The sequence below is a fragment of the Pseudonaja textilis genome, chromosome 3, assembly GCF_049901715.1.
Source record: "Pseudonaja textilis isolate UNSWEBS1 chromosome 3, rPseTex1.2, whole genome shotgun sequence".
Lineage (NCBI taxonomy): Eukaryota > Metazoa > Chordata > Lepidosauria > Squamata > Elapidae > Pseudonaja > Pseudonaja textilis.
The window spans coordinates 167,495,533-167,518,629 of NC_141992.1; the positions used below are offsets into that span (position 1 = coordinate 167,495,533).

At 36.1% G+C, this 23,097-nt stretch overlaps 1 non-coding gene across 6 annotated transcripts in view; it reads right to left on the reverse strand.

Moving 5' to 3' along the window:
* Positions 1-23,097, reverse strand: part of LOC113439836 (uncharacterized) — a 159,331-nt gene that overhangs the window by 124,257 nt on the left and 11,977 nt on the right. For all 6 annotated transcript variants that reach the window (XR_015743236.1, XR_015743239.1, XR_015743235.1 and 3 more), the window contains exon 2: positions 1,171-1,303. This is a non-coding gene — a transcript (uncharacterized LOC113439836). The remainder of the gene's footprint in view (positions 1-1,170; positions 1,304-23,097) is intronic.

The following is a 23,097-nucleotide window of genomic DNA, read 5'->3' on the forward strand; positions in this document are numbered from 1 at the left end:
TCTGTGATGAATTATTGGATGATAATCTTTGAATGTTTTGCCTACAGTGCTGCTGATTGACAAGGATAAAGAGCATGAAAAAAGATATAGTCCTTAGGTTAGTAAACAAGAAGGTTATGAAACTTATAACTTCTGAAGGGTAACTTGAATAAATTTTCTAAAGTTCTTTCAACTCTATTTCTCCCAAAACATTAGTGGCACAAACCAATGGTGGCAAGGGTCACTTGTATTTTGCAAGCTAGCCAGTTAGTTACTGAATTTTATAGTACCTTTCCTATAGTACAGTAGATATTGACTTACTACCATTCATTTAGTGACCATTCAGAGTTACAAATGGCACTGAAAAAGTGAATTATGACCAATCCTTGCACATACAATTCTTGCAGTGTTCCTATAGTCACATGTTCAAATGTGGGCCTTCAGCAACAGATACAGGGGTCACATGATGACCATTTGCAATTGATTCTGAACAAGTTATCATCCATAATTTTGTTGAAATGATAATTTTGATTCAAATATTAAAATGATTCATTTTAAGATGCATTATTGCATCTTATTATGATGTAAAAATGGATGAATACAAATATTTCACTATTTTTTGTGGTTCCAAATAGCCAACATTTTGACCATTCCATCCCTTAGCTAATAAATATACACAAGAACAACATAAAATGTGCATGATACAAAAGAATACAATTACTATTAGATATTATTTATGTACACATAGGAGATGCGATGCTTTGAAAATAAGGACACCAGATTGTTCAATGAGAACAGTTGAGTGGTATGTGCTTCTACTGTCCCATTTCCCCCAGTAATCAACCAGATGGTTAGGAGAAGGCCATACACGAACAGAAGGCAATAACCATCCAGGTACTCTTCAACTTATAACCACGATCGGGGCCAAAATTTTGATTGCTAAGCAATGCAGTTGTTAAATTAATCATCACATGACTGGATTGATTTTACAACTATTTTACTGTGGTATTTAAGGAAATTATAAGGTCATTAAGCAAATCCAACTTCCTCAATTTACTTTGCTTGTCAGAAGTCGGCTGAGATGATTGCAAATAACTATACTAGCAACTGAACTAAGCATATTTAGAAAACAAATATTGAAGAAGCATGAGGCAATGGCATTTTTCTTCTTATAGCTGAACAAAACCTTACCGTTTCTGGCTGTTCTTGAAGTAGAGGAAGAGGCTTTATAGCCAAGCTGTAATAACATAGCTTCAGATGCATTCCGTTTTGCTATTTTCTTCTTGGGTCCTGTTCCAGTTGTAATTTCATGTCCCACTTTAACCTAGTAGAATGAATAAAAAAATAACATTGCATCACTGGTTTTTAAGACAACATAATAATACTCTAGTCATTCAACTTCTGTTGCTGAACTACAAGGCAACTTATATCTGAGGAACTTTTTGTTCAGATCTTTTTTCTCACATTGTACATTAGGCAATTGCTAGGATATATTATTGATTAGGTTCCAGACAGACTGCAAAGTTTTCATTAAGGTATGTAGCTTCAGAGTGACTTTAAGCTAGCTACTTTGTCTTAGCCTAATCTAGTTATGATTGCAAGGAATATTTCCCATATATGATACCTACATTCTATGACAATAGTATAGCTTTAATTATGGTTCAATTAATAAATTATGACCAGCTTCAAATCAGAAGAAAGGTAGGGAACTGGAAAAGCAACAGATAGAAGAGCAACAACACATTATATAGCTAGGTATGAAAGCAACTCTTGATATTTGTACAGGTGGCAATTGGTTCCCAGATTGCCATTACTAAGCTATTCAATCATAAAGCATATCAAGTAACTACATCACTTGGTGATGGTAAGTCCCAGTTGCTGTCGTAATTCTAGGACTGTGCAGGTCATTAAGCAGGGAAGAGGTGGGAGTCTCAGGCAAGGAGTGTCAAGGATTTGTAGGTGCTGGGGAAATGGGGAGCGCTAGGGCCAAGCACTATAGAGTGTGATAGAGTGCTGCAGGCAGGTGCTAGGAGCAGGTGAGCCAACAAATGCCACCAGTAGGTGCTAGGGAATGCAGGCAGTGTGTGATTGTGGTGGGCACACACTAGAGTGCAAGTAGGCAGGATGGGTTGGAGAGGGAGCACTACAAAGTATGCAATCGCTGTTATGGAATTTCTTGGGAGAAAAAGTGGTGGAAGTGACTTACAGAAGTGTCTTGCAACCTTTTCCCCTTTGACTTTGCTTGCGGGAAGTTGGCAAGGTTCCAAATGGCAATCCCATGAGCACTGGATTGTGATCATGTGACTATGAGGACACTGCAATGGCCACAATTTCACGAACTGGTTATAAGTCTCCCTAGTTCAGCACCAGCAGACTTTTGAACAGTGGTCATAAATTAAGGATTACCTGCAAATGCCCAGAAACCAACTATGTACTTGAAGGTGGATTTCTTATTTTCTATTCAGCCTATGTGGTACATCAATGAAATATTAGAGGTAAAAAGTAAAAAAAAACAACCTGATGTTTAAATTCTTGTATTTAATTTATGTCTAAATTCTTTCAACCTAATACATCTTGCAGATTAAATTATGAGATTAAATTGAGATAAACACATGAAAATAATAGTAATTATAATAATTGTGAATTTGAATTAATTTTAATTAGATATCTATTCTCTAAAGTATATAAAACTGGTTAAGGCACCAGGCTAGAAGCACAAGGACTGTGGTGACTCTGGGTCAGTCACTCACTCTCAGTCCACTTCCCCTCATCTCACAGGATTATCATTATGAGGAAAATGAGGGGAGGTAGCGTTATGGGTTTTTACATACTGAGTAATTTGTAAAAATAATAAAGGTGGGATATAAATAAACAAATAAAATATAATCTGTAAGAAAATGAGAAACTTTTTATGTGACTTTTTTTAAAAAAATACAATTACTTTTATGGCTATTAATTGTATAATATCCAAATTCAGTCATGCTTAGAATAGATAAACAAAAAAGAGTTCTGAATTACTTATTATTGACAATTACAAATTTAATGTAGATATTGACAAAGTCTCTCAGTTTTACGGAAAATACAATATTTTCTTATAATATATGAAGTACAGTAACAAAATAAAATGTAATTAAAAAGTTAAAATGAATCATTTTTTAAAAATAATGCTAATCAGCTCAAGGTTGGCTCAGTCTTCTATCTTTCCGAGGTTGGTAAAATGAGGACTCAAATTGTTGGGGGCAATATGCTGAAATTGTAAACCACACAAGAGAGTGCTATAAAGTACTGTAGAACAATATAGAAGTCTAAATGTTAAGTGCTATTGCTAAAAAAAAATAAAGTCTTAAATTATAACCAAATGAACAGAATTATGAGCTGCCAAAAAATAATCCCCCCTGAATTCAGTAGGTCATACTTGCTAACAGACATGTTTATGATTGCACTGTAAATAAAATAACATTTAAAATAAATAGTGAAGTGAAAATTCAGTGCCTCATATATGGACTGCTATTTCTCAGACTCATAGAGCTGATTTAAGTATTATTATAACCTCTATCGAGGATTAAAGGTCTGACTACAAAGAAAGAGTTTTCTGAAATTAACTTTGGGAACAAAACTTCAACTAATGTCATCAGAGGTTTTCTTCTGTTTATCTAACAGTCAGCATAAGTAATTGGATCCATTTCATCACATCTAAGCTTGTTCTTTGTGTGACAGATAAAAATGAACATATTATCTCCAGATATTTTACTTCCACATTCAATTAAAACAAATGAAAGCAAGGTTTAAGTACTTTATACAAAAGTCATTTTGCTTTGATAAGTTTTTGAAGGCAGTAATAAATCTACCAAGACTTTGTTTCTGTCAGATATGACATGATTTTAGTGTGAATATTTTGAAAACAGTCTTATATGTCTCAAGCCATAAAGTTTATTTATAACTACTAAAAGCAATCAAACCAGAAACAATAGTGTCCAACAACATTAAATCATGTTAATTCCTCTTGACTTTTATGGGAGCAATTAAAGCCCATGCTTAATTCCCTGACTGAAATCAACAGGACATGAAAGTATTCAACACTGATTGGATTATATCCCTAGGCCCAACAAGAGATTTGTTTAATACTTGCAACAGCTAGCTATGTTAAATTGTTTTTCCTTAAATAATTATAAGACTCTTATTGGGAAATGAAGTCTATCTCTTCAACCCCCTTACTGTGATCAAAATGGGAATCTTTCTTTTACACAAGAGGCTCTAGAATACCTTCTGTAGAGTTTGGGTTTCTTTGCTGCCTGCCACACAGAATCGCTTTTAGTGAGATGGGCAGCTATATAAATTATAAATCAATAAATTTAGAATATGATTCATGTTATATAAATCAGATAAAATTATTCAAGATGTACAAAAAGTTTATGCTGTATGTTACCAAGCTCTATCTAATGGTAAAACTTTAATTTTAGCCTATCTATTAAACCTGCAAATCTCACTTCTAGGTAAATGCATCACAAAGTATGTTTTTTTTAAAAAAAAAATTTAAATAAACTTTATTAAAGATTTAAAAGAAAAATATATACAGTGTATAAAATACAACTTTTCGTTGCAAACAAAACCAACATACAAATACAAATATTGACATAAAACATATATATTTCTTATCAGCTAAGACCATGTGATCATTTTTTTGAAAACAATTTTACTAATATTCATTTTCTATTTTCGGTTTATGCTCTTAATTTAATCACTTCATTTTTTTGAATCCTTATCTTTTAATTTCCTGGTTTTTCTCCATCCAATTATACCATTTTTACCAAGCTGTAGTATATTTTGAGTCTACCTTATCCCTAAGTTTTTGTGTAGGTAGGTCCATTTCAGTGCAGTCAAGAACTTTCTGAATTATCAAATTATTTGTTGGCATTTGGTCACCCTTCCAGCATTGTGTCAACACAATTCTTGCTGCTGTGATTATATGGAGAATTAAGTATTTCATTTTTTTGCATAGTCCCCTTTTAACATTTCCAACCAAAATATTTTGGCCTTATATTCTAGTTGTATATTTGTGATTTCTTTTATCCAAATTCTATTTTTTTCCAGTACCTTTTACTTTTTAGGCAAAGCCACCAAGCATGAAAGAAGGTACCCCTCGTTTGCTTACATTTCCAACAAGTCAGATTTAAGTTTGGGTACACATTCGCTAACCTTGAAGGTGCCAGATACCACCCGATAACACATTTTGTATTGTTTTTCTTTATAAACAACTGGTTTTGTTATTTTATAATTTTGTTTCCAGACTTTTAATGTTGTGCCCTACATTCCTTGCCCATACAATCATTGGGCCTTTAACTATTTCTTCCGCCATTTCAAATTCTAATAGATAATTGTACATTTTAGAAATTAATTTTTTATCTGTCCCCTCTAATATTTTATCTAATTGGTTTGGTTTTACCTCAATTCCAAATTCTTCTATATCTTTTTTATATCTCATCTTGAGTTGTAAATATGGCCAACACTCTATTTTCACCCCTTGTTCTCTGAGTTGAAAGGGAAAGATTAAATGAAGAAATCACTAAGAAGGAACTAAAAGAGGCAATTAGTAAACAAAACAACAAACCCCCCAGAACACATGGATTACCCGCAGAATTATATAAAATTTTATGTGAAATACTAGATCCAATCCTTTTAGAAATTTATAATGAAGTACTTACAGAGGCAAAGCTACTAATGCCGTGGAAAGAAGCATATATTACATTAATACCAAAGGAAAGGGCAGATACCACCCACATAAAAAATTACATACCAATTTCTTTATTGAACACCAATTAGAAAATATTTATGAATATAATGGCAGAGAGATTGAAAAAAAATATTAAGTAAATATATACACACAGATTAAAATGGTTTTCTTCCAACAAGACAACTAAAAAACAACACAAGGACAGTACTAGATATCCTGGAGTATTATGAGGCACATCCAGAAAAACAGGCTGTACTAGTTTTTCTGGATGCTCAAAAAGCCTTCGATAAAGTAAATTGGCAATTTATGAGACAACAAGTAAAGGAGATGAAATTTGGGAATAAATTCAAAAAAATGTTAGAGTCAATATATTCAAGCCAAAAACCACGGGTAATAATTAATGGAGAAACGACAAAATTCATTTGAAATAGGAAAAGGAGTCAGGCAGGGTTGTCTACTTTCACCTCTGTTCTTTATCATGACACTAGAAATTTTGTTGAGGAGAGTTAGACAGAATTTGGAAATAAAAGGACAAAGAATTAAACAAGAAGAATACAAGGCCCAAGCATTTGTGGTCGACTTTGAATTCTTTGTAGAAGAACCAATTAAATCAGGACCAAATTTAATTAAAGATACGGAGAAGTAGCAGGTTTAACAATCAATAAGGACAAAACCAAAATGATAACAAAAAATCTAGCAGAGAAACAACAAAAGAAATTAGTAGAAGCACTGGGTATACAAATTGTTAAAAAAAAAATATATCTAGGAATTTGGCTCACAGCAAGATATTCAACAATAAAAGAAGATAATTATGTAAAATTGGTATTAGAAATAAAAAAGGATTTAGAAAAATGGGGGAGATTACAATTATCAATGTTAGGAAGAATTGCCATTATCAAAATGAACATCTTGCCAAGAATACTATTTCTCTTTCAAACCATTCCAATTAAATTAGATAAAAAATTCTTTAATGAATTAAACAAAATTACCATGAAATTCATTTGGTCAGGGAAAAAAAGTGAGAATAAAATTAAGTTCACTACAAGATAATAGATGCAGAGGTGGATTTGGATTCCCTGCCTGGGAAATTATACTATAAAACAGTAGTCTAACATGGATTAAAGAATGGGCCTATCTGAGAAATAAAAGAATCTTAACCCTAGAAGGGCATGATTTAAAGGCGGGGTGGCATGCCTTCATGTGGAACCCTGGAAATAAGAGATACACACACTTTAATAGACATGTAATTGGAAGCTCATTATTAAAAGTGTGGAAAGAGATTAAACATCAACATTATATGAAGATTCCAGGGTGGGTTTCCATCATGGAGGCACTGATCCACCCCAATGCTTTAGAAACCAGAAGAAAGATTAGGTATTATGATGTCCTAAACTCCCAAGGAGAATTAAAGACGAACCAAAAACACAAAGTAGTTTTTTCTCTGGAAAATAATTATATATCTGACTATTTTTAACCATTTTTAAGGTTTGTCTGAAACTGCCCATGCCCCAGAACAGCGCTGAACAAACCAATATACAAAGCCCATGTAGGAACTGTTAAAAATAACAAAACAAGTAAGTCAAATACAATTAAACAAACAAATTAAATGCTTGGAACATGAATATAAACACAGGGATGTTTTCAAAGTTGATTAATTATACGTGTCTGAGAAGAAACTGTTGACTTAGGGGTCAAGCTAGAGCTTTTGAAGCTTTCTCTGGGAATCCCCAGAGCTAGCTTCAAAATTCGTACTGATGTGGCTTCCTTTTCCCATTAGAGAAGTGTATATATAAAAGTGTACATGCTTAATATTACAGGAATTTCATTATTAGGAGAAAGAAGACAAACAAAGGAAAAGAATGTGCTATTAAATCTCAATGAGCAGAGTATTTGCAGTGGAGAAAATTAAGATGGAATAGAATGCAATAACAGAGTTGGAAGAGACCTTGGAAGTCTTCTAGTCCAACCCCCTGCCTAGGCAGGAAACCCTACACCACTTCTTCCTGTTATTTGAAATGAAAAACAGCAGATAGATTTTCTGCATGATCTGTCATAACAAGACCTTACAGCTTTTCCAAGAGTCTATTCCTCACCACCATAACTGAGTCCATCCACCTTGCTACTGTCATTCTCTTGCCCTCTTTCCTTCTACCTTTCTAAGTATTAAAACTCTTTTCCAGAGAGCTGGGTCTTTGCATAATGTGTTAGAAATTGGATAATTTGAGCCTGGTCATTTGTGCCTCAAATAAGAATTCTGGATTGATTTCTTGGATGATCCATTTATTTGTTTCTTGGCTATCTGTTCAATTCTAGCATTTTATTTTATACACACATACATGCGTAACACAAATATGTACACATACATATATGTTTGGAGAAAAAAAGAAGGGCAATTTTTAGATTTTTATTTCCATATTTCTCAGTGAGCTTCTGTGATCTGCTATCTTAGGAATTCTTCTAAAACATGGTATATTGATGAATACAGTGAGTGAGACAGGAAGCTAAGAATCTTTTTTAAATGGACTGCAGGAAAAGACAAGAAGTTAAAATGCAAACAGCATTTAACAAGATGTAAAGCGTTAGACATGAAATGATTAAACTGAAGTAAGAGGAAAGTAACCACTATTACAGTTTAGCAGTCACCATGACTGACTTAGCTATACATCAGAAAATAACATAGTTTTAAAATAGCAAAACCCTAGAGAGTCATTCAGTTCCTACTATGATAAGTCAAGAAGAAAAATTTCTGATCTGGATAGAGAAACTGCATAAGCCCATTCTAGAAAAAAAAGCCTCTTACAAATACAATACACATCAAACTAATATTTCTAAATTTCTTAACTCACAGGAACTTTTCTTCCTCATATCAAGGAAAGTAAGTTTCTTGATTCTAAATCCTCCTCCATTATTTATATACCATATGCTTTAAACAAACAATTTAACAGCAAATCTATGATCCTGCTTTATTTCATCTGGCTGCTTCATATCTTGCAACAATATTATATGATAGGTAAATTTTATTAAATTATTTTTGCAGGTAAAAAAGAGAAGGGTCAGAGAGATTAGCTTTCCTAATATTACATAACTAGATAGAATCAACGTTTGGGCTGACACACATCACTCTTCCTCTAAACAATCTATACAAAGGATCCCTCATGATAAATGAAAAGTAAAAAAAAAAATTAGTCTTACAACTACCGTAGTTATTTACATTGATAGTACAGAATTGTATGCAGGTAATTGTATGCAAGATAGAGTAGAAGACATATTTATAAAATAGTAGAGAAGAATCTACAGGTGACTCAAAATAAATAAAGACTGCAGCACTAATATATAAATCAGATTTCAGGAGTGATGTATCTAGCAGTATAACAGATAAGATAAAGTTGTTGGATTTAAGCAACTCAGTTATCCAAAATGTTCATTTGGGTATATGTTACTTTATTAAATAATGAGCCACTATAGAATAAAAACTGCATAGAAACCTAGAGAAAAATACACAAAAACCAAATAGAAAGCGAAGAATTTAAGTAAAATGGATTACCTTAGCAGAGTATACTAATTAGAATGCGATTTTTAGATTATGAACATACATTACATTCCTATCAAATTTTTGGACAAGATATCCATTAATTCCAGTGAAAGTAAGTAAGTTTTCATTCACATCCCATGGATTGATTTTTTGTTCTTGATCAGGTATAGTTTGTAAAATGAGTTATAATGAAAGAAATTGAATTCTGAAATAAGTTGCTTTGTATTGTGTTGCTGTTTATGACTTAACAAGATGTAAGGAAGCATCACTTATGGTTAAAGAGTTTTAACTGCTTCATTCCATTTCTTCCTGACTCCTAAACAGACTTCAATAAAATAACATAAGAGGGAATTTGTACAAAACCGATTACTTAGCTGGGAGGCTAAGAGTGGCTTTTATGATAAAGACCAGAGTGGTAATGTTTCACAAATTATACAGAGAATGGCATGTGGCTGACTTACACACCTGAGTTTGATCAGAGTCAATGCAGATAAAACTAAGTTTATTCCTTTCCTCCATTTTCAAAAGGAATTTCAGATAAATACACAAATTAGGCCCAGCCCCGCGAAACCAGCTCATGAATTACAGAAGTGGCAATAAATCTACTGTCACCAGAAATAAACACTCCATTTAGGAAACTTGAGCTCACAGGAATTTAGGAGGTTTAGAAAGAAGCTACATTAAAGCACAGGAAAGCACACCAAAATTCAGTAAAAGGAAAAAAAAAACATCTTTGTTAGATAAGCAGGTTATAATTCAATGTGTATTTATAGACAGAATAATTATAAGGCAACCATGAAACTCCAATTTAAGTTTTCAGATTTTAAGAATTGTAACCAACAGCTTCTTGTAATAATTTTTAAAGGATAATACCACTTTCAAATATTAGCATTGCTAGTTTTTTTTCCAAAATATCTCTGCCTAATCTCAAATATGGCAGTTGCCTATATATGAAAGATTAGGAACACAAACACATAACAAGATGGAATTGCTACATGTCTAGTAAGAGCAGAGGATTGTTCAATGGTGGGTAAGTTTGTGAGCCCTGTTTCAATCGTCAGTACTAATCTTTAGATCAATACTCAGCCTCACATCCAATGGGGACACAGATAAGCATTAGTTGTTGCTTAGAACTAGCTTTAATGTTTCATATATTGATAGTTATCTATTTGGTATGATTTATTGATTTACACAGTAAGATTATGTCCAGAATATAATTTGGGAAGGAAGGAAGGAAGGAAGGAAGGAAGGAAGGAAGGAAGGAAGGAAGGAAGGAAGGAAGGAAGGAAGGAAAGGCTGTAGGGGAAACACTTCAAAGAGAAATCATTAAGTAGGAGAAGAGTTATAAGTCTTTCCCATTGCTACTGCTTCAGGGCTTTGCAATTGTTCAGAAGTGACCAGGGTTCTCAGGCTGCTATTGAATAACTGAACATCAATTTCCTCAGTTAATTTTGGAGTGGGAGGAATTATATTGGTGGAAGTGTGATGCAAAGATGATAAAATATGTGTTTGCTTTGAATATTGCTTAACTTTGACTATAAGCATCATTAGCCCATAAGGTCTAACTGGATGCAACCAGACTCCTTTGTCTCTGTATCAGAGATCTTTAAAGAAAAGACAAAAGTAAAAACAGAAGAAACAAAGCTACTCATCATATGGGAGCCATTATGTGAGAACTATTACCCTTTCATAAAAAACATTCTGGTGGCCCAGGGTCTCAAAAAAAGCAATGATGAGCTAATCTCAATTTATATTAAGCACATGATATAACATATGGCAAGCTTTTGAAATGACTATCTTTCTATCTCATTCCTTTTCTTAATATTAGATGTGGGCACTCCTCACTTACTGACCACCTGTTCAGCAACTGCCTGAAGTTGCAAGGACACTGAACAAATGATCAGTTCTCAAAGTTCTGGCTGTTGCAGCACCCCCTTAAGTAATATGATTATGATTCAAGCACTTGGCAACCAATTTCTATTTACAACAGTTGCAGCATCCCACAGTCATGTGATCACCATTTACAGTATGACCTTCCCTTTTGGCTTTTCACAAGCAAAGTCAAAGGCAGCAAAGGTAAGACCCACCAAGACTACCTGTGCTCCACGCTAACCTGTGTCCTCCTTCCTTCAGTTTTCCTGTACCAGGGAAACTGTCTTTACAATGCTAAACAGAACAGTAGACAACAATAGAATTGGAAAAACTATGACAGAAAAACAGACAATTTACTAAGGAGTTCTATGACATTCTTTTTAAAAAGGTAAATAAAACTCAAGTCTATTTTATAAGACAGAGTGAATGGGATAAGGTGACCGCATAATCTCTTTGGACTTTTAAGATTTTGCCCCCGGGCTGTGTTGCTGACATCACTGGGCAGAACTTGGCTTCAAGTGACACTACACACCCTACCCATTCATCAAATATTGTGCAAGTCCAAGAGGTTGTTTACATGAAACTTCAAATACTTTAACTGTTTGCTAACTTATGTAACAGTGATGATATAATATTTTCTGCAGGTCTTGTAACCTAAAATAAATGCAAGCCACTTTGTAAGTACCATGTAAAGAATATTTGAAAATTTGTATCTGTGCTTGATAGGAAATAATACTGAAAGTTCTTAAACTAAAATCCTATTAACAACAGCAAATCTTATGGCAAATTCCAAGGTAACATATCATTGTATGTAATAAAATCTACCAAATATAACACCTGGATCAAAACTGAATCCTAGTAACAAGTGAAATCGGTTCTGCTTTCTGTAAAGTTTTTACTTGAGAATGCCTCAAGTTAGCAGGTAAATGTGTTCAGAGGAAGCTGCTGCAAAGTGAAAGCTATGCCTTAAGGTAGGGATGTCAAACTCGCATCATCACGCCAGTGTCATGTGATATATTGGGATTTCCTCTCCTTCGCTAAACTGGGCATGGGTGCGGGCAGCGTGTGATGAATCCAGCCTTTGGGCCAGGAGTTTGACAGTCCTGCCTTAAGGTAATTATCACACTGGAGGAAGCCCATATTATTAGTCTATTTCACCTTGTTCTTACTCGTCTATCCCACCTATAAGATCAACTATAATTCTGAAGAAAACATTCTGTGAAAATTTGCCACACACTTCTTCAGAAAATACTGCCTGCAAAATTTTCCTGTAGTCATGTTGTTATGACTGTGATCTGCATGAAGATCTTTTTCAAAAAGTCAGAAGGATAAAAGAGAAAGGAATGAGCTAGAAAGAAGTAAGAAGGGAACCAATTTTCATTTAGTGGCTGGAGGTCAAACCAAACTTTATCCTGCTCTACCATTCTTTGAATCTCTACCAGACTACTGTTCTGAATATTAGTCTTAGCATGACAGAGGACCTTTTTTGGTAATTCATGGCTGAACGCCAAAGGAAAGAATTTCAGCAACTGTCAGGACCAAACAAGAAACTGAAAGCTGAACTAACTATGCTAGGGAAGACAATGGCTACTTATTTGCTGCATTTAACTGTTTCTTTCCTTTCCTTTCCCACTTTAGAGTTATTTTTGTTTCATGTTCTACTTTGACATGAACTTATATACCGTGTTTCTCATAAAATAAGGCCGGGTCTTACATTTTTTTGAGCCCCGAAAAAATGGCTAGGCCGTCTTTTCGGGGGTGACTTAATTCCCCATCTTGCATCCTCATCTAGAGCGCCCTGCAGGCAGCCTCACCACCAGCTGCTCCTAACGGGTGATCATGGCAAAGTGCAGAGAGCTCCCTACTCCCACCAACACCTTTGCTGCAGACCCAAGACTTTTGGCACCCGCTGCTGTTGCTTTCCCTTCTGCCCATTCCGCCATGTTTGGAGCTGCCGCTTCCATGTTTGGATGCCACTGCCATTTAGAGTGCCACCGCCACGTTTGGAGCTGCCACTTCCGGGTTTGGAGTGCCGCTGCCATTTGGAGCACCGCCACATTTGGAGCTGCTGCTTCCGTGTTTGGAGTGCCACTGCCATTTGGAGTGCTGCCACCATTTGGAGCACCGCCGTCATGTTTGGAGCTTCCACTTCCATGTTTGGAGCTGCCACTGCCATTTGGAGTGGTGGTGGCGCTCCAAATGGCGGTGGTGCTCCAAACAGCGGCAGTGCTCCAAACACGGAAGCGGCAGCTCCAAACGCGGCGATAGCTCCAAATGCAGACATGGCAACTCCAAACAGTGGCAGTGCTCCAAACAGCGGTGGGGTTCCAAATGCGGAAGCAGCAGCTCCAAATGCGGTGGCAGCTCCAAACACAGAAGCGGCAGCTCCAAACACAGCAGCAGCTCCAAATGCAGAAGCGGCAGCTCCAAACGGCAGCGGTGCTCCAAACAGCAGTGGTGCTCTAAACGTGGAAGTAGCAGCTCCAAATGTGGCGGTGGCATGGACAGAAGGGAAATCAACAGCGGTGGGTGCTGAAGGTCTTGGGTCTGCCGCAAAGATGCTTGGCAGGAGTAGGGAGCTCTCCGCGTTCTGCCATGATCGCCCATTAGGAGCAGCTGGTGGCGAGGAATTGCTGCCCGCGGAGTGCTCCTAACAGCAAGTCCCCCCGCCCTTCCCTCCATTTTGCATGTTTTAAAATAGGCCTAAATTTGGGGGGAGGGGCTTAATTTCATTTTATGCCTAGAAAACATGCTGGGTCTTCCTATTGGGGGAGGTCGTATTGTTGGAGAAACACAGTATTTTTTTTACAAAGGAGCACATATTGATTTGGACAGAAAATTATATCCATTTAATATTCACTAAAATCAGCAGGATACAAGGATATGACCAAACTTTTCCACTGATATCAGTGGAAATGGTGCCAGTAAATTGACTTGAATCCAATCTCTATGCTTTATGTCTTGAACCAACATTTTTCTCTTGATAAAAGATAGAGACCAACACTAATGGAATAAATGTTGATGTGAGAGATAAGAAGATTGGTGGTAAGTCACTTGAAAGATCACTTCAGAAATGGTAGTCCAGGTGCTGAGAGATCTGGAAAAAACATTCTACTAAGAGGCTCTGCCTTAACTAATTATGAGTGAGGCTGGGAGATTCCTATTACAGATTGCAAGATTTTTTATTTAACCCAGACTAACATGAAAGCCCTTACTGAGATCCAGGTTATTCTTGCTTTTTTGAAATCCATATTTCCTTGAAACCTACTTAATTTTTTGCCATTAAATCAGGCTTGGCAGTCCTTTATCAATTAAGCCATGAGATAAAAACGAAGAACTACTACTACAACTTCTCCTCCTCCTCCATCATCATCATCATTGGAAGGGACCTTGGAGGTCTTCTAGTCCAGCCACCTGCTCAAGCAAGAGACTCTAAGCCATTTCAGACAAATAGATGTCCCGTCTCTTCTTACAAGCTTCCAGGGGTGGAGCACCCACAACTTCTGAAGGCATGCTGTTCCACTGGTTGATTGTCTCACAGGAATGACATTGTCATTTGCCAGCATCCTTCCTGTTGCCATGATTCAGTTTCACTTTGTCTTTTGTTAATTTAAAAGTAGCAGCACTCAAATAAACTAATATCTGAATATCATTCATTACATGTACTTAATCTTAATGGAAAGTATTAATTTTATTCATGTATGTAATCATGATTAGTTCATGAACATAGTACATTTTTAATGTTGTTCTTAGTAGTTTTGGACACAGCACAGAATTTTTATTAATTCACACACGGGGGGAGACATCTTGTAAAACATAACTTCCAAACTTGTAGAAATGTTGTGCTTCAGTGCAATTTGAAATACTGTACTGACTTCTGACTTATTTGCATCTTTTTCCTTCTTCCATTTCATTTCCTGTCTGATCCATTCTGATCAAACATGAGAAGTTATTCTTCAACCATCTTTCTTCTAACAGCTAATTAATTATCTAGTATTTTTCTTCAAAACTATGCAAAAGAATGCAATTTTATATATGTTTATATTCTTTAAATTTTTGACTGTTAATGTATCTATACAGTACGGCCATTTTTAAATATCTCAGGTTTGGTATCAAGATAACAGTTGATCAAATATCTGTGCCTTCTCTCAGGCAGGGAGTCAAACGGAATATCTTCCTAATATTACTTCCTTCCCCAGGGATAAAGGAATGCCTCTAGTCTGTTTTGTTTTTATAATAGCAATAGCACTCATACTTATATACCACTTCCAGTATTTCCCTCAAGGCCATCTCCAGAGTTACTTCAGCTACTTCTGAGTTATGTTCCTGATCTTCAAGGTTAACAAGGACCTCCTTTGGGGTGGTGGGAGCTAGGATCCAAGCAGCAATTAACACTGAATGAGGAATGTTTCCATCACTTCTGAAGTAAATGGTGTTACATTTCAGACTCAAGAATCCTTCATATGACCTAGTTATCTTGTAAAAGGGTAGACATATCTATACTTGCTTTTTTCCTGTTTTTGGAAAGGTGGTTAAAAAAAGCGGTGGTACTACAAAGGATCAGCATGGAAACTGCACTGATTATGTTTGTGAACAACCTCTGTTTGGAAAGACTGGAACTGAATGAGTATAATCTTTCTAGTCCTCCTTGATATCCTAGTGGTTCTTGATACCACAGAACATTGTATTTATCTGGGCAACTTCTGAGAGACTGGGGAAGTGACCTGCAGTTGAGTCTGTGAAGTGACATTGACTTTTTGATGGAAGTTATAGTTCCTCCTGCCTTGAAAGAGACAATGCAATAGCTCCTCCTCCAGAAGCTATTCTTGGACTAATATTTTTGCTAGCTATTGAACAGTCTCCAACTATCCAAGTTGGGGAAAGCTATTCAAGAGGTGATTGGTCTGCAGCTGATGAGAACCTTGGAGGAAACTGATTATCTAGATCATTTTCAGTTGGTTTTCAGGCTGGGACTTTCTGAGATAGTTTTGTCACACTTACAGATGACCTGTGGTAGAACCATAATGATGGTGGTACAACCATCCTTCTGCTGCTTGAACTCTTGGCAGCTTTTGATATTTTTGACTAAGGTATCTTTCTGAGACAGCTCCACAGGTTGGGAATTGGGAATTGGCATAGTTTTTTGTCCTTTTCTGGAGATGATTCCAGACAATGCTGGTTGGGGAGAGAGATTGCTTCCTTTGTAAGGTCCTTCAGAGTTCTACTGTGAGGTCCTTCTTCGTGAGGTCCTTCAGGGCTTTATTTCCTCCCACCTCCTTTTTAACACATACATGAAAATTCTGGATTAGATCATCTACCACTCTGGAGTTTGGTATCATCAGTACATGGTAATACCTAATTAATTAATTCAGACCTGTGCCATCCAAGTGAGGCTGTCAAGGTTTTGTCATAGTGCCTGGAGGCTGTGCAAATTTGGAATAAATCTTTCAATCTTCCTAATTTGGGTGTTTGGACAGCTAAGTCTCACAATATCTTATAACTAATCTTATATGGAGTGACACATCCCCATTCAAGAGTGATACATGTTTTGGGATATTCCTGGACTCACAGTTCCTGCCTGATGAGCAGGTGGAAGCTGCACTAGAAAAGCCTTTGCACAACTTTGAATGGTGTAAATTAAAAATGTTCTTGCATTTAAGTATAAACAGAGTTATAATCACAAATCAACAAAATTTTCTTTGGATACAAACTTATTTCTGATTCTATGCAGGTGCACTAGTTCTTGAAACCCAAACAAAGGTTAGCTAAATGAAAGACTGCCATTTATTATTATAAAAATAGCTGAATTTGCTACTGGAAAACAACACATTCCACTTGTAACTGAGATAGAAAACATGCATTTACCCTTAATATGGCCACTAATATACAGTGGAATCTCTAGTCCCACCCATTAAAGATATTTGAAATGTCCTCAATTTTGGAGTTGTTCAGGTGAGGAATAATGATTATTATTACTATAAGCAATGGTTTGCAAACCCACATTAAATCATGATCACATATCCCAGATACTGACTAGCATGATATGCAAAAGAATGTCTTCATAAAACTTAAGCAACAGAAATTCCATTGTTGATCTACGTGAGAACATCTGTACACCAACATTATATTTTACTAAATAATCAAATGCAAGTAGAACATAAGTTCTAAGTTAGTGAGTAACTAAATTCCTTACACTCAAATTGTTATAATTATAAAAATAGACAGTAAAAGTCAAGCCAAGAGTAAACAGGAACACAACTCTTCTGCATTATTTATTGGCATTGGCACTGAACAGTAAGTCTTTGAGACCTTTTCACATCAGCTTCCTAGCCATTGTCAAAAATAAAGGAAAGGGGATGGATGGATGATTGGTGGTACTGAGAGATCCCTGACTTACGTGTGATCTCATCACAAAACGAAAACTCTTGGCGATGTATTCCCTTCTCAGGCTTCACTTTGGTTGCTTGGCAGGGGTAAGCTGGCAACTATACAGCAGTTCTTTCATGAATGCAAGTTTGTGTTCCCACACACTCACTGTTTTCATCACCGCTGTTTGCATTGTAATTTTATCAAAAGTCCCAATAAATATTCAAACTCATAAAGTTCCACCATACAGTACTTAGAAAGACTGTGTGTCCAACATTAAGCACTTCTTCTTACTGTTTGCTCAGTTAGAAGTTTGTTTCTAATGCGTCTCACATTCAACAACACAAGCAAGGTGATATAATTTAAAAGATCTACTACCTCCGTTGCTCTATTATTTGCATCATGATTGTTCTAATCAGCTGCAAAACAAGCTACTATGGGGCAGCACTCTTTATAATAATTTTATCTGTGGGTCACATGGAAGCAGGTTTCCCAGAATGCATGGATTACTAAACTAACAATGAAATAATCTAGGAAATTGGTAATACTGTTAGTTTTATTAATTGTTACAAAGTTTACTGTGCTAACATGTAAAGAATTTTAAATATTAGGAATGAACATAAACATTAAATAGGATTAAAATAGATAAGGATCGACAACACTTACTACTGAATGCAAGAAAAGAATAAACGTATTTCATCTACTTCCTTCCAAAGCAGACTCAGTGAAGACTATTGTCCATTTCTCTTTGGGGCACTGGAAAACTGGAGATTTAGGATTAGTTCTAAGGGCTAAATTTTCATTAGAAAACTGTAAGATATTTTCCCTTTCATAATTAACTTTCTTTGTTTTCACAATGTCATAAATTTATAAATGACATATTTGAAAAAGGAGTGGTATATATTATTATTGTGGCTTTCTGAAAAGAAAAATATTCAGGGTTGTATTGCACTATATGCCGAAAACAATGAATTTAAATTCATTTTATTTTGTTCCATTGGTATCCAATTTTCTTCATGCTAACTGAAAAATGAATCCCAAGATATGAGACCATTTAGTCAATGCTGATATAGTACAGCTCAGGATATATGTGTGTTTGTGATGTGTGTGTGTTTGTAAACAGTATAAATATATTTTAAAAATCCCTTCTTACCCCTAGGGGTAATAAGGCCTTGAGCCTTTTATCAGACTCTATCTCAAGTTGTGAGAGCAGTTTCCTCTTCACTATATTGACATATGGAATAATTAGGTAGGTCTTCTATCCGTCCATACTTCCCTCATATATTTGATGTGTTCTTTATCCTTAAATCTACCATTGTAGTGGCATTCCCTCAATTCGAGGTTACCTTGTCTCATCCGTGTATGGTTACTTCCAGTAGCACATTTATCATCAGATTGTCCCTGGTTCCCAACATCTGAGGTAGACCTTGTTAATCCTGGTGACAGCTGAAGCGGCATTACCTTCTTGATTTGTGTCACTGTCATATTTGAGGAGGCATGTGGAGTGTTAGATCTTTGCCCAAGGACTCAAGGTAGATACCAACTAGGATTAGAATCTCCCACATTGAAGGTGATGCTCTAACCACTATGATATCCAGCCACTATATATAGTCCATGCTAGATGGAATACAAGAGATCCATGTTCAGAATTTAGTATTTCCAGTTAAAAGCAGCCACTCAAAGTCAGGTAAGTTGTACTGAATGCTGAAAGAAAGGTGCTAGTTCTCAGGGCTCAGACTCACAGCATGCATGCTACAGCAGAAATGTGTTTTGCTAATTGTTTTTGAGAGATGTGTCCTTTTAACCTTCTCTTCATGTCATCTCCAATACACTGCTAAGGCAGCCTAGAGCCATCCTTAACAGTAGTAATTTAAGCCGACATTAGGACAAGCTTGGAGATGAGCTAGTCAGGGACAGTGATCTGTCAGACGACTAAAAATGTTCCCTCTCTATTGGATTGCCGGACATTGTACTTCCTTGGGCATTTTTGGTGGCAATGAGAGTCTTTTTTTCTTTATTATGGAATAACTCTTAGCAATAAATCAGTCAGAAAGCATACTGTTGGCTGTGTGTATAAGTCACATGCATGTATGTGTGCTGAGATGATCATCAATTCAAGAAAGTCCTTGAAATTCACACATTCAAAGGAAGAACAGAAGTGAAAAAGGAAACGAGGCCTTTTGTCTCATCAAAAGGGTTTTCCTCAGAAAACTGATCTCAGATAACATACAAAGATAACATAGATCCAGAGAGTAATAACAGCACTGAGAGGGTTTTGGTTTTGGTTTCTCTGCTTTCCATTTCAAATCAATTATTTCAATTATTCAGACATGGGGGGGCAGTATCTATGAAAATTTACAAAAGATTTACAAAATGAGTATGCAACAATAACAACAATTAAAACTGAGTAATTTTTTAAAAAGGTATTTAGTTCCCAACCCTGATGTGCTGCACATTCAGGAAAAAAATGGGTGGTTGGGTTCCGTGCCAGCAGGTGATGTTGGGTGGAATAGGAAAGGACAACATGGAATCTACCCTGCATTACCCAGGTGAAACAATTCCTACTGATTTATCTGAGGATACCAATGCTGCCCAGCCTTGATGCTGAGGCACTTAAAATTAGGCTGTAGGATCAATACAACTTATGACAATATACATTCCTTCTGACTCAAGGATGGGAAGAATTAGCAGGGCTATAAGGAAGAGTTATCCAACTCCTACCAATCTGTTTAGCAAACATTCTGTCCCTTTCAACTTCATTTAAAAAGGTCTGATAAATATAGAAATGCTATTATTCTAGTCCTTTTATACAGATAACAGATAATCAGAGTTGGAAGGAACCTTGTAGGTCATCTAGTCCAACGCTCTGCCCAAGAAGGAGACCCTACACCATTTCTAACAGATGGGAGTCCAATCTCTTCTTGAAAGTCTCAAGTGATGGCACTCCCACAACTTCTGAGGGCAAACTGTTCCATTAGTTGATAGTTCTCACTGTCAGAAAGTTTCTCCTTATTTTCAGGTTAAATCTCTCCTTGTTCAGTTTCCATCCATATTCCTCTCTGGCCTTCGGGTGCTTTAGAAAATAGCTTGACCCCTTCCTCTCTGTGGCAGCTCCTCAAATATTGGAAAACTGCTATCATGTCTCCCTGGCCCTCCTCTTCACTAGACTAACCATGCCTAGTTCCTGTAACCGTTCTCCATATGTTTTAGTCTCCAGTCCCCTAATCATCCTGGTTGCTCTTCTCTGTACTTTTTCTAGAGTCTCAACATCTTTTTCATAGTGTTGTGACCAAAACTGGATGCAGTACTCTAGGTGTGGTCTTACTAAGGCTTTATAGAGTGGTATTTGTACCTCCCTTGATCTTGATTGTACCCCTCTGTTAATGCAACTTAGGATTGCATTAGCTTTTTTTGGCTGCTGCTGCACAATGCTGGCTCATATTTAGCTGGTTGTCCACTAAGACTCCAAGATCCTTATGTAGTCCTATGTAATGCGAAGCCAAACAACAGGATCACAGCTCACCAGCTCAAATCCCCCAGCAACTAAGACTAACCTGAGCACAGCCAACCCAACTAATCAGAACACAGCCAAGCCCCCACCCAATCAAGTCACACCCCCACTAGCAGTTAAAAGGAAGAAGCAGCTGCAAGCTCACATTACTCTGAGAAGCACAGAGGCGAAGACACAAGCCTGAAGATGATGAATAAGACTTCATCGAAACGTTGCCTAATATATGGTATTCGGCTTTGTTCGGGTATTTTCCCACGTCTGGGAATACCTGGACGTGGGAAAATACCCGAACAAAGCTGAATACCATACATGTAAGTACCCGCGAAAACTTAAGAAAATACACACACACACACACACACACAGAGTGTGTATATATACGCAAACAGATACACACACACACAATATAGTCCCCCACAATATAGTCCCCTAGCTATATAAACACATTAGCTAACAATACAATGGAGATCTCAACATTAGGTAATTAATTCACTGATACCTAAATGATAATTAATCATGATAGAATTTTTACTTTTTTCTCTTTTTAGGTTAATTAATGTTTTTAAATAGTAGAATGTTAATAATTTAACTATATAAACATTACTGAATTGAATTGAAATAAAAGTATATATCTTGATTTTTTACATTATAACAATAAAAATGACCATATATAGATCTTTATATGAAAAAGCAATATTTTCCACATAGAGTCCACCATCAGTTTGGAATGCCACATAACTGACATATAAAGCATTCTTTTTCAATCTGGTCTGCCCCATGCATGGTGGGGAATTGCAGTTCCATGCTCCTAATGCTAAAATCAATAGTGATTAAGCTTAAGAACAACTGGCTTTTTTTCTAGACGAACCTTTAGCATGCTCATAGAAATGGAAGAGTCAATCGGGACACAGAACTCTAGCCACATACCAAAGCACTAGACTGACACTAGTGATCTATAAGAAACATGATATCTGACAAGGAAGCACAAAATTAAGATTTGAAACAAATGCTGATAAGGGAGGCAGAAGACTTGGTAGTAAATTTAATAAGAGTATGGCTCTAATCCAACATTCCACTACACTGGCTCATGTGTGTCTATGTGTATGTACATTTCCCCTGAACAGTAAAGTCCAAATTCTACTCCATACCATTACATAATTTAATTATATAAATTAAAAATGTGTGCCTACTGTGTTTAGTGGTCAAAAATAAATCACTCACCTAAGATAATTTTGGAGGATTTGAAAAGTTTGATAATTTTGAAGCTCTCATTCTGAAGAGCTTTATTGAAGCATTGTGTCTAGCAACTTGTAGATTCTTTCCTTCACCCAAAAACTCACACTCACTTCCAGTTAACTGAACATAGAAAACCATTGAGTAGTGGTATCTACAGGAGAAAAATATGGGGAAAGTGTCTTAAACTTTAAATCCACATACTAAGCAATTTGTATATAAATTATAACTGAAATTTATCACGAAGAGCTAAGATCTGGTTATAATTTTTTGATTGGATACGTTAATTTAAAACTGTATATTTTTTTTCCAAACTACATTTCGGTGTATAGCGAATTTTTTTTTTGCAGCTGTAGTTTTATCATTCTGTTCTTCTAAAACATTCAGGACAGACAAATTTTTAATGTTAGACCCAAAATACTTACCCAGAAAATTTCAAGATCAATCTGATCCAAACTTTTCTGCAGGATCCAATCTGAGTTGGTCCCTTAGATCCACGGTTTATTCTTCTAAGATTTCAGACTCATGCTGGAGCCCATCGTCAAGGGAACATCTCTCTCTCCCCAGAATACAGTATGTGTACCACATGTTGTATTTTTATGGTGCCTGGTTGTGTGTGACTGTAGTTGTTAATTAGTGTGTTCATTTTTCCAGTATATGTTTCTAATCAATCCAAGCAGTGGTTTTATGAGTAACTACCAAGAAAACTATGGTAATATATAAGTGAACTGTGACTCTCTTGAAGCCATTACTCACAGTATCTTAATGTGACATTTATGAAGCACTGAAGTGGCAATAATGATCAGACACTTTTTTCTGTGGCAAACCTACTAGTATAATTGAAAATTTCATCAAAGGGGGTTTGCCTGGGTAAAA